Genomic DNA, 11,562 nt, shown 5'->3' on the forward strand with positions numbered 1-11,562 from the left:
TAAAGCTCTTTATCAACAAAATTTTGGCGTCTGTATGGAAAAAATTAAGCAAGACTTGCATAGATGGTCAACCCTTCATCTCACTCTAGCCGGAAGAATTAACATTGTTAAGATGAATATCCTTCCTAAACTTCTCTTTTTATTTCAAAACATTTCAATATATATCAATAAATCATTTTTTAAACAGTTAGATTCAATAATAACCTCATTCATTTGGAACTCAAAACACCCACGTATCCGAAGAGCGACCCTACAAAGACCTCAGGCAGAAGGTGGCATGGCTTTACCTAATTTTCAGTTTTATTACTGGGCAGCAAACATAAAAGCCATAAAAACCTGGACACAAATAAATGAACATACACAGGCTTGGTCAGCAATAGAAGTAAAATCCTGTAGTACTTCTTTATATTCCCTGCTCTGCTCTCCAATAAATGAAAGTTATCGCAAATATACTAATAACCCAATTGTGCTTTACTCACTCAGAATATGGAACCAAATTAGGAAGCATTTTAAGATGGAAAATCTTTTATCAGTGGCACCTCTGCAAGGGAACCACCTCTTTCAACCTTCGCAAGTATATCCAGTTTTTAATACCTGGAAAAGTTTTGGGATTAAAATGCTCAGAGATCTTTATATAGACAACATATTTACATCTTTTGAACAATTACGTTCAAAATTTAACCTCCCAGCTACACATTTCTTTTACTATCTTCAAATTAGAAATTTTGTTAAACAGAAATTGCCCGATTTCCCCCACCTTGCACCCTCCACAATGCTGGAAAAAATACTGCTCAATTCCAAGGAAACAAACACTATTTCCGCAATATATAAAATCTTATTAGAGTCCCTACCTTTCAAAGATCCAAGAGGACATTGGGAAGAAGATCTCTTAATCAATATATCAGAAAAGGAGTGGAAGGTAGCAAAGCAGAGAATTCACTCGAGTTCTATATGCGCAAAGCATAGAATTATTCAACTAAAAATTATATATCGAGCTCATCTGTCTCGCTTAAAACTGTCCAAAATGTTTCCAGGCCAGGATCCAACCTGCGAGCGCTGCAACCAAGCTCCTGCCTCACTGGGTCACATGTTCTAGGCCTGCACCAAACTAACATCATTTTGGACAAAAATTTTTAAGTGCCTCTCAGACAGCCTTAGTGTCACAATCCCTCCTAACCCACTAACAGCTGTGTTTGGTGTCCTTCCAGATGGACTGGAATTGGAGAAGGACAAGCAAACGGTGATTGTATTCACTACACTCTTGGCACGCAGACTTATTTTGTTAAATTGGAAGAATCCTAATTCTCCTCTTATAAGTCAGTGGGAAACCGATGTTTTATATTATTTGAAATTGGAAAAAATCAAATTTTCAGTTAGAGGATCTGTACAAAAGTTTTTCAAAACATGGCAGGATTTAATCAATATTATTTTAGAATAAGAGAATTAACTATTATTGCATTTAACTCCCTTCTCCATCTCTTATTTATATAGATATTTACTTCTCCCCTTCTTTTGTCTAATGTTGCCTTATTAAAAAGCTTAAAGCAATTTTCCTTTAGCTAAGCTCTCCTTCTCAGGGGAGGGGTTTGATTTGTCTTCAAATTTGTTAGGTTATAAATTGATCTGTTTGTATGGAATGATTACAATGAAAATTAATAAAATAAAAATATTAAAAAAAAAGTTTTATAATGCACTGGTGAGTCCTCAACTGGAGTACTGGGGGTAGTTTTGGTCTCCAGGCTACAAAAAGGACAAAGAAGTAGAAAAGGTCCAGAGAAGAGCGACTGGTCTGATTCCAGGGCTACAGGGAATGAATTATGAGAAACAATTAAAAGAGCTGAATCTTTTCAGTTTAAGCAGAAGGAGGTTAAGAGGACACATGATTAAAGTGTTTAAAATTATGAAGGGAATTAGTCCAGTGGATCAAGACTGTGACTTTAAAATGAGTTCATCAAGAACACAGTGACACAGTTGGAAACAGAGGACCACAAACACGTAGAATAAGTGACCAAGTAGCGTGCTAGACAGCAGGACTTGGTGTTGTTTTGGACAGTGGATATGAATGGTGAGCTTTATGGGGTTGAATGGCCTGTTCTCGTCCAGATTGTTCATATGTTCCAGTTTTATGTGTGTTCATGTATAGCATGTATGCCTATGTTTTTATATGTGATGAAACATGATGTTTTCTCTTTTAGTTGCATAACATATTATATTTTTAAATAGCGTATTATGCTCTGAGTTTCTAAGTGGGAGTGCGTTGTTAGAATAAATGTAACTAAGCTGAACATTCCATAGATGTTAGAAAAATATCCTGACTGCTGTAGAGACACACAATTTCCCAAACATTCATGAAAGCAGGGAAAGTCATCAGTAGTCAAAGTGCGCTGGTCAGACTGATCCATCATAATATAATCTGTTAACTTGCTACTGCTGAACTTTAAGAATATCTGAGCTGGTCAAGAAAAACACAAACATGACAGCAAAAACCTGCTCAGAACCTAGAAAAGCAATGAAGTCTCTACATTTGGTGTCTATGTCATCCAGTGACGAATGCTGGTAAAAAAATTACAGAGAAAACCCCTGAACACCAATGAAGGAACTCATCAGGCTTAAACTTCTAAACACTTTTAATACAACTAAAGAGAACGGGCTTCTTTCTGTCACACTAATTGACCGTCAACCTAAAAGCAGCTGAAGATTTTTATTGCGTTTCACTATAATTTATCCACTGATTTGTGTAGATATTGTATGTTTTGAAAATTATTAGACTTACAAACTGTGTAAAAGTACTGAGCAACCAGGGATATAAGTCTTCTGCTAGATACACAAGCACAGTCTGCCACTTAGAAATGACGGCATGCCTCCTGACTTCAGATATGCTGATACCTCTGACCATGAAGTCAGTGGTTGGCATTTGCATTCATTTACGCTTAGCATTTCATTTTTTGTTCTTCTTAGACTCTATTTGAACTTGTTCTTACAGGAATGTTTTGTATTCTGGCCATTACCAACACAATTGTTCCCCCCCGAAAGATTTTCACTTCCTGAATTTAATCATAAAATATTTTGCGCTAAAAAGGAAGTAATCCTTTATTGAAAATAGAAATTGGAGCCTTACGCCAATTATAACTTTTCTTCTCTGAAACAATGATATCCTCTACTTTTTAATAACCAGTAGCTTAAAGAGCTCAGTTGTAAACACCAACAGCATCTTTGTTCACAAAGTGGGGAGGCAGTCAGAAGGAACTTGACAAAGTTAGATAGATAGATAGATAGATAGATAGATAGATAGATAGATAGATAGATAGATAGATAGATAGATAGATAGATAGATAGATAGATAGAAGACCCAGGGGCGCACAGCTCCCCAAACACCCAACACAACAGACACCAATCTCTGCAACACATATGTTTATTTCCATCGGGAAACACTTTCCCTCACTCCCCACTGCAGCCCAGTACAAATAGTACACAAGAATAAGGCACCAATATACTTCCTCCTCTACTCTTCCTCCTATGCATTGTCCTCTGACTCTGGCTTACTTCTGTGAGGTAGCTGCCTCCCTTTAAGCTGCACCAGGGAGCAGCTGCTCCCTGCTAAGATGTCTGCCTGCCTCAGGAAAACTCATCTCTGATGGAGAGCACTGGAATCATCGGGTAGAAGGGTCCTTTCATCATATTGGCCTACCCAGCACTGACTCAGCTGTGGAATAGCCAGTAGTGGGGAGGCAGCTTGCTGGCTGAGGCCTCCAGGATTTTGAACCAATCTGAATTGTATTATGTGATCTCCTTTTGCATTTTGCTCTGTACTTGTAATATTACTATTGTATTATATTGAGGATTATATGTGTCCTGTTCTGTTTTGACACCCACTGCATGCTCAGCCTACCTGGAAAAGGGTCTCTCATCAAATTTCCTTTCCCAAGATTTCTTCCATTTTTTTTCCCTACAAGGGTTTTTTTGAAAATTTTTTCTTGTCTGATTATAGAGTCAAAGCTGGGGTGGTTGTCAAAAGACAGGGCCTGTTAAAGCCCAATGTGGCAATCATTGTGTGATTTTGGTCTATACAAAAATAAATTGTATTGTTTTGTATTGTATTAAAGAGCCTGCCTCCCAAGAAGATGTCAGTTTGAATAAGACCCATGTCATCTTCAACCACATGTTTAAATTCCTTTTTGCATTTTAAATTTTAAGCAGCTCAACCTGACAATAAATAGAGTTTCAACATTTCATGCTCTAAGTCTTTATGCTTATTTTGCCTTCTCTTTCATGACCCATTTCAGTGCAAGGTAGAAACCAACACTGGGTGAAACTCCAACCGATTCTAGAGGACACTGACAAACATTCATTCAGATTGCACCAATTTCAAGGCAATATGACTGTAATTTTGTTAATCCTCCAGTTAATCCTGCCGCTACCCAACAAGATTAACTGAGGGCAAACAATGTGGAATGCCATATAACACTGTGGAAGACCCCCAAGTCACCAGAAGGCACTGTGTGACTATTATGCCGAGCATATCAACACCTCAAGCATATTGGAGTGAATGGCCTGTTTGGGGCTCACTAATTTGTCTTTATGTTGGTGGTATGAGGCTTCTTGAGGATGTTCTAAGGTTTTTATGAGTTTCATCAACCCTGAGGAGGGGGTCTTAGGTAGGACACCTGGCTGGAGTTTAAAGACCCTTTGATTTTGGAGTTTGGTAATAACCATTTTGTAAGGACTCAACTATCATGAAGAAGCAGAGGCCAAGGAGAAGAGCAAGAGTTTACCCTTTTGTAGAATAATTTAGTTCTTACTTGATCTACTTTGTCTTCACTGAGTATTCATTGGGTTTATGTAACCAGGCCATCCATCCATCCATCTATCCATCTTCTGATGATTATCCGGGTCCCGATTCAAGCTCAGTAAGCCACATTTACTAATCCTATATGGCTCCTCTTGCAGGTGGTGGGCCCACTGGAGGACATACCTATGTCGCTCTTTAGGGCTCTGTGCCAGGTCCTATGAATAAAGGCCTGACCACCAGGCACTCGCTGATGAGCCTCAAACACTGAAGTCCCCCGCCCCACCCCAGCCTTGAGCTCCGGTTTCCCTTTATCAGGCAAATTTATTGGATCCTTGTTACTTCTTTCCATAATTGTCATATGAACCATTATTGGTCTGATCCCTCACCTACAAACAATTTGCCTTGGGGGACCCTACCAGAGACAACTGATCTTAACAACATAGCTCCTGGAATCATTGGACTACACAAAGCTCTCCAGTACGATAAGGTGCTGATTCACAGAGTGGGATTCCCGTATCAGGGAGTACCAAATGTCTAATAATAATAATTACTGTTATTTTCTTATTTTAACAGTTTACCTGCTCAAGTCAAAGGTACTTATTGAAAAACAAATAAACAAGAAAAAAATTCAAAAATGAGAACTGGCCGGTTATTAATAATGCTGTTCACCAAGTATTTCAAAATACCATCACTTGACAGTTTAACAGATCATCACATTTCTTCTTTTAGCCTCACTACTTTACAGTTAGTTCCAGTTTGCTGCACTTTCCCACATGAATCATCTCCTTACTTATTCTTGCAAATGACGTATGTGAGAATTACAGGAGGTCCTTAAATGAATGCGGTGATGACAGCACAAGAGCCTCAACTCTCAACCAGCTAGTTAAAGAATCTGAGCTCAAAGTCTTCCTGCTCCATTTCACTGCTTTACATTTCTCAGACTGATGCCATAGAAGATAAATGTCATCCATCCATCCATTCATCCAAATTCAGTTCTTTTTTTTCTGAGGTCATGTGGAAGCAAAGCCTGTACTGGCAGCATGTGATGCAAATTTGGGAGAATTTCTAAAAGGGAAAGAAGCCTATCTTGGAGTTCCTACAAAATCACATATAGTAAGCAAACTGTAAGGTATCAGATGAGCAAAAGGGACTACCTGTGGGACATTGTGAGAAGGTATAATCACCACACATTCTGAAATTAATGTATATACAGCGGGGAAAATAAGTATTGAATGCATCAATGTTTTTCTCAGTAAATATTTCTAATGGGGCTATTGACATGAAATTTTCACCCGATGTTGGTAACAACCCAAGTAATCCACACATACAAAGAAATCAAAACAAATAAGTCCATAAATTATCTGTAAAAAAGTGGGATTACACAGGGAAAAAGTATTGAACACATGAAGACATGGAAAGACAAGAAAGCAGCTGAAATCTGTCATTATTTAGAAACAATTCTGATAGCCCCCTATCAGTGCAAATTAACGTCAGCTGGTTTAGTCCTAACTGATGGCCTATAAAAAGGTTTTTCATTACCAGGATGTCACGCAGGAGCATTTCATGATGGATAAAAGCAAAGAGCTCTCTCAAGACCTTCACAACCCAATTGTTGGAAAACATACTGATGGCACTGGTTACAGAAGTATTTCTAAACTTGTGAATGTTCCAGTGAGCACCATTGGGGCCATAATCCAGAAATGGAAAGAACATAATTTCACCATAAACCGGCCACAAACCAGGTGATCCTCACAAGATTTCTGACAGAGGAGTCAAAAGAATAATCAGAAGAGTTGCACAAGAGCCAAGTACCACTTGCCAAGAGCTTCAGAAAGACCTGGAATTAGCAGGTCCAGTTGTTTCAAAGAAAACAATAAGTAATGCACTCCACAGCCATGGCCTCTATACATGCTCACCGTGCAACACTCCACTGCTGAAGAAGAAGCGTGTTGAAGCTCATTTGAAGTTTGCTGCACAACATTTGGACAAGTCAATGAAATACTGGGAGAATAGAGTCTGGTCAGATGAGACCAAAACTGAATTATTTGGATGTCATTGCACACACCATGTTTGGAGGAGAAATTGCACTGCACATCACCCCAAAAACAGTGAAGTTTGGATATGAGAACATCATGGTGTGGAGCTGTTTTTCAGCATATGGTACTGGCAGACTTCATATAATTGAAGGAAGGATGAATGGAGAAATGTACCAGGACATTCGAGGGTGGACATTTCAGCAAGGTGATGACCCCATACACACAGCCAAGGAAACTCTCGATTGGTTTCAGAGAAAGAAAATAAAGCTGCTAGAATGGCCCAGTCAATCACCCGACTTGAATCCAATTGAAAATCTTTGGAAAGAACTGAAGATCAGAGTTCATAGAAGAGGCCCCCAGGACCTTCAAGATTTGAAGACAGCTTGTGTGGAAGAAGTGAGTAAGTGTGCAAAATTTCATGTCATTTGGACGATAGGAAGTGGGTTAAATATCGATTACAAGATTTGTACCAGACAACAAACAGGTGAAGTTAAAAGAAGCGTGGTAATAAAATAGGAGCATTTCTAAAGTTGAAAACTGTTTCTTTAATAAATTTTATTCTTCCTGACTGAACTCTGCTCGAAAGGCAGGCTCATTCACTGTCGGAAGTTGGACTTTTCTTGTAACGTTTAATTGTACAAAGACACTTTAACCTGCAATTGCTCCAGAGACTCAGTACAAATCGGTGACCCTGCGCTCTGACCCCAAATAAAAAAAAAAGAGAGGAAGTAGGAGTATTTGAAAACTGACACATTCCTAACAGAAGAAAATATATATGGCGATTAAAAGATTAAAAATCACAAAAAAAAAAATAAATAATAATAATAATCCTCTGCGGTGGGCTGGCGCCCAGCCCGGGGTTTGTTTCCTGCCTTGCGCCCTGTGCTGGCTGGGACAGGCTCCAGCAGACCCCCCTGACCCTGTGTTAAGATATAGCAGGTTGGAAAATGACTGACTGACTGACTAATAATCCTAGTGAGTACTGGTTACAAAGCAGAGACAATCCCTGTACAGGGCACCAGTCCATTGAAAGGTTTTATTAAAGATCATCAATGAAAGTCTATTTTTATTTTATAAAGTAACCTTCCATGAAGTAACATCAGAACACACCCTGTAACAGAAACAAAAGTGCAAAACACACCATCAAAATAAAAATACAAATCCATTAAATTCTTTACTATACATGAAGTGATGGGAGCTGAGTAACAGTACAAAGGAATGGGGAGTGGGGTCAGAACAGAAGATTCAAACACAATACAGACGAGAGAAATTTTATTTGTGAAATATTTAAAAGTGATTCTCCACAACAAGCTCTGTTTGGCAGTCGTTAAAATGAAAACATAAAAACAATTATTTGTAATCATAAAAATTAAGTACATCATTTAAATTAATATGCATTTTTAAAGGCAACAGATCCAATTATTTTATGTTATATATACTGTTTATAAGCATATTTCATGGTATACAAGGTTAATGAGAAGCTCAAAATGATTAACTGTAAAGCTAAAAGCATAACAAATATTTGTAAAAAGTATAAAATCACAAACTCATATTAATTTTTTTTAACTTTCTTTGCACATCACAGGGTCCACAGTAAGCCAGAGAGCGTGAGGAACCAATGCAGGAAGGGATGGCAGTTCGTCTTCAATGCGGGTGAGAAGAGGCCACTTTAAAAAGCAGAAGCGAGCCCACTGAAGACCATGAGGTGTCTGATGGCTCACTGATGTGACACCAGAGGCCTCCTTGTGTTACTTCTGTTAAATGAAAAAGAGAGATAAGGAGAAAAAAAATACACTGAGGGACAGAAAGAAGAAAGTGTGACTGGGGGAGTGTGGCACCAGCAGGAGGATGTCAGAGCTTTTATGTTTTCTGATGAAGTTAGAGCTCATTTTACTGTCATTGAAGAGCTCAGTTTTATTCACACTTTGCATTATCACAGCTACAGTGCCATCCATAATGTTTGGGACAAAGAAACATTTTTCATTGATTTACCACTCAGCTCAGCAGTTTAAAATAATAAATCAAACAATTCAGAGGTGATTAAAGTGCACATTGCAGACTTGAACTTAAGGGGATTTACACACACTTCGGTCACACATTTTTTTTACATGGTCTCCCTAATTCAGGGCACCATAATGTTTGGGACAATTGGTGTTTGTGATTCATCAGGTGGGTTTCATTGCTTCATAAGATACTTCATAAAATACAGCTTGCTTCTACCCTTTGCAGTCTGTAGTCGGTGTTGTTGAACATGAGGACAAGAGCTGTGTCAATGAAAGTCAATGAAGCCATTATGAGGCTGAAAAGCAAGAATCAAACCATTGGAGACATGGAAAAAACCGACCAAAATCAACTGTCTGGAATATCAAGAATGCATTGGTGAGCTCAGTAATCACAAAGGGACTGGTAGGCCAAGGAAGATCACCACTGCTTATGACAGAAGAATCTTCACTATGGTACAGAAAAAGCCCCAAATGTCTGTCTGGCAGATCAGAGACAGTCTTCAAGATGCCGATGTGTGTGTGTCAGAGATGACTATCAGCAGGAGACTTCATGAACAGAAATACAAAGGCCACACAGGAAGATGCAAACCACAAAAACAGGGTGGCCAGATTATAGTTTGTGAAAAGGACTTAAAAGAGCCTGCAGAATTCTGGGAAAAAGGTCTTGTGGATAGACGAGACAAAGATGACCCTCATCAGAGTGATGCCAAGAGAAAAGTGTGGAGATGAGAAAGAACTACCCAAGATCTAAAGCAGACCACCTCACCTGTTAAACACTGTGTTGGGTGTATTATGGCTTGGGCAAATATGGCTGCTAGAGGTCCTGGCGCACTTCTCTTCATTGATGATAGAATTACTGATGGCAGTGGCACAATGAATTCTGAGGTGTGTAGAAACATCTGATCTGCTCAATTTCCAGTTAAAGACTCCAAACTCATTGGACACAACTTCATCTTGCACCAAGATAATTATCCCAAACATACTGCTGAGACAACACAGGAGTTATCAAAGCTGTAAAAGGAAAATTCTTGAATGGCCAAGCCAGTCACCTGATTTAAATCCAACTGAGTGGGCCTTCCATATACTGAAGAGAAAACGTAATTGGACAAGCACCCGAAACTAGGAGGAGCTGAAGATGGCTTCCTTTGGGGCTTGGCAGAGCATCACCTGAGAAGTTCCTTAGCACCTCCTGATGTCTGTGAATCACAGACTTCAGGCAGTTATTGCATTCAAGAGATACGTGACAAAGAACTAAATAAGATGGCTTTAAAGATCTGCTATTGCTGCGTCCAAACATTATGGTGCCCTGAAATGGGGGGATTGTGTTGGAAAAGTGTGTGAACGAAATGTATGTAGATCCCCTTAAATGAAAATATGAAATGTGCACTTTAATCACAATTGAATAGTTTGATTTGTAATTTTAAACTGTGGAGCAGAGGGGAAAATATAGGAAAAATAAAAAACGTGTCTTGGTCACAAACATTACGGAGGGCACTGTATATATACAGTATATATGAACCAGGAGGGATTCCTACGACTGACTTTGCTTATTATAAGAAGAGGTTCAAGAACAAACAGGCAGCTGGGAAACAGTGGTCTGTGTTAATGGTGTTAATCAAATATCAAAGTCAATTACCTTCTTGTTTCATGTGAGAATTTATTCATGAAGAGAAAAGGAAGAAACAGCTGGGGGAGCACCTGAAAAATCAGATATGTTCATCATCAACTGATAATTAAGGAAAAGAAAACTGTGAAAAATATCTGTGATTGCAAAACGTGATCTGGCTTATTAATAATAGAGGGCAAATGATGGACACACTGAAGTGGTGTCCGGCGAGGATGTAGGCCAATTGTCCCATTCTTATTCTTTGTGTCTTCACCACCCCTTTGTCGGTACCCCAGGCTGCACTTTCTCACCTGAAGAATTCTTGAAATTCACTTCCGAGTACACAACTTGTGGTGAATTTGACAGCATTTTACCTACCAAGATACACATATTAGGAAATTACCACGGTCATCTGCAAAACTTAGGAAAAGGCTTAAAAATAATAAATGATCAAATCATCATAAGATTAAGGAGCAAAATTCCAGTAAAGGCAACACTTTGTTACAACTATTGAATTAGGTGTCTGGATTACCGTGAAATAGAATCAGCCTGATGAGATGATAAACTGAAGTTGGCTCACCTTGTTTCTCATCAAAAAAAAAATAAAGACAATTTGAAAGTTACGAGGTAACAGCAATAGAACGGTGCGGATGCAATGCAACACATTTGCAATGGCTTATGGGTAATTTGAACGCACACAGCAGTGCACTCTACTGTTAGACTAGTTGAAGCCAAGGTCAAATGAACATGGACACTCCACTACGGGATTGCACCCTTGTTGAACAAAGCGCCGTAGTGAGATTTCATTGGGCAGAACGAGTTAAACCTGCTGAAATTCACTGAAGGATGTGGGCTACAGAGAGCTCCTTAGACTTCATTGACTTGGTTTTTGCCCTGAAATGAACTGTGAATCGTGAGACCTTCTATATCTGGACCTGCAGCCCTCTAGGACTGGAGTTTGACACCCCAGGTATAGAAGGTCTCACGATTAATTAACTTCTTTTGCCTTAGTTTTAATTAACTTGACTCAGGCCCCTTAATTGTTTCTTTTTCCTTAATTAGCAGCCAAACAATAATGAGACACAAAACAAGCCGCCGCATGACCAGCTCACCTGTGCCCATCACACA

At 39.0% G+C, this 11,562-nt stretch overlaps 1 long non-coding RNA gene across 1 annotated transcript; it reads right to left on the reverse strand.

Moving 5' to 3' along the window:
- Positions 1–8,023: 8,023 nt before the first annotated feature.
- On the reverse strand, positions 8,024–10,945 carry LOC114667043 (uncharacterized). The gene is made up of 3 exons (XR_007933679.1): positions 10,746–10,945; positions 10,465–10,526; positions 8,024–8,579 (listed from the first exon to the last, which is right to left on the reverse strand). It is a non-coding gene; the product is annotated as an uncharacterized LOC114667043 (long non-coding RNA).
- Positions 10,946–11,562: the final 617 nt, after the last annotated feature.

This window comes from Erpetoichthys calabaricus, chromosome 16 (genome assembly GCF_900747795.2).
Source record: "Erpetoichthys calabaricus chromosome 16, fErpCal1.3, whole genome shotgun sequence".
Classification (NCBI taxonomy): domain Eukaryota; kingdom Metazoa; phylum Chordata; class Cladistia; order Polypteriformes; family Polypteridae; genus Erpetoichthys; species Erpetoichthys calabaricus.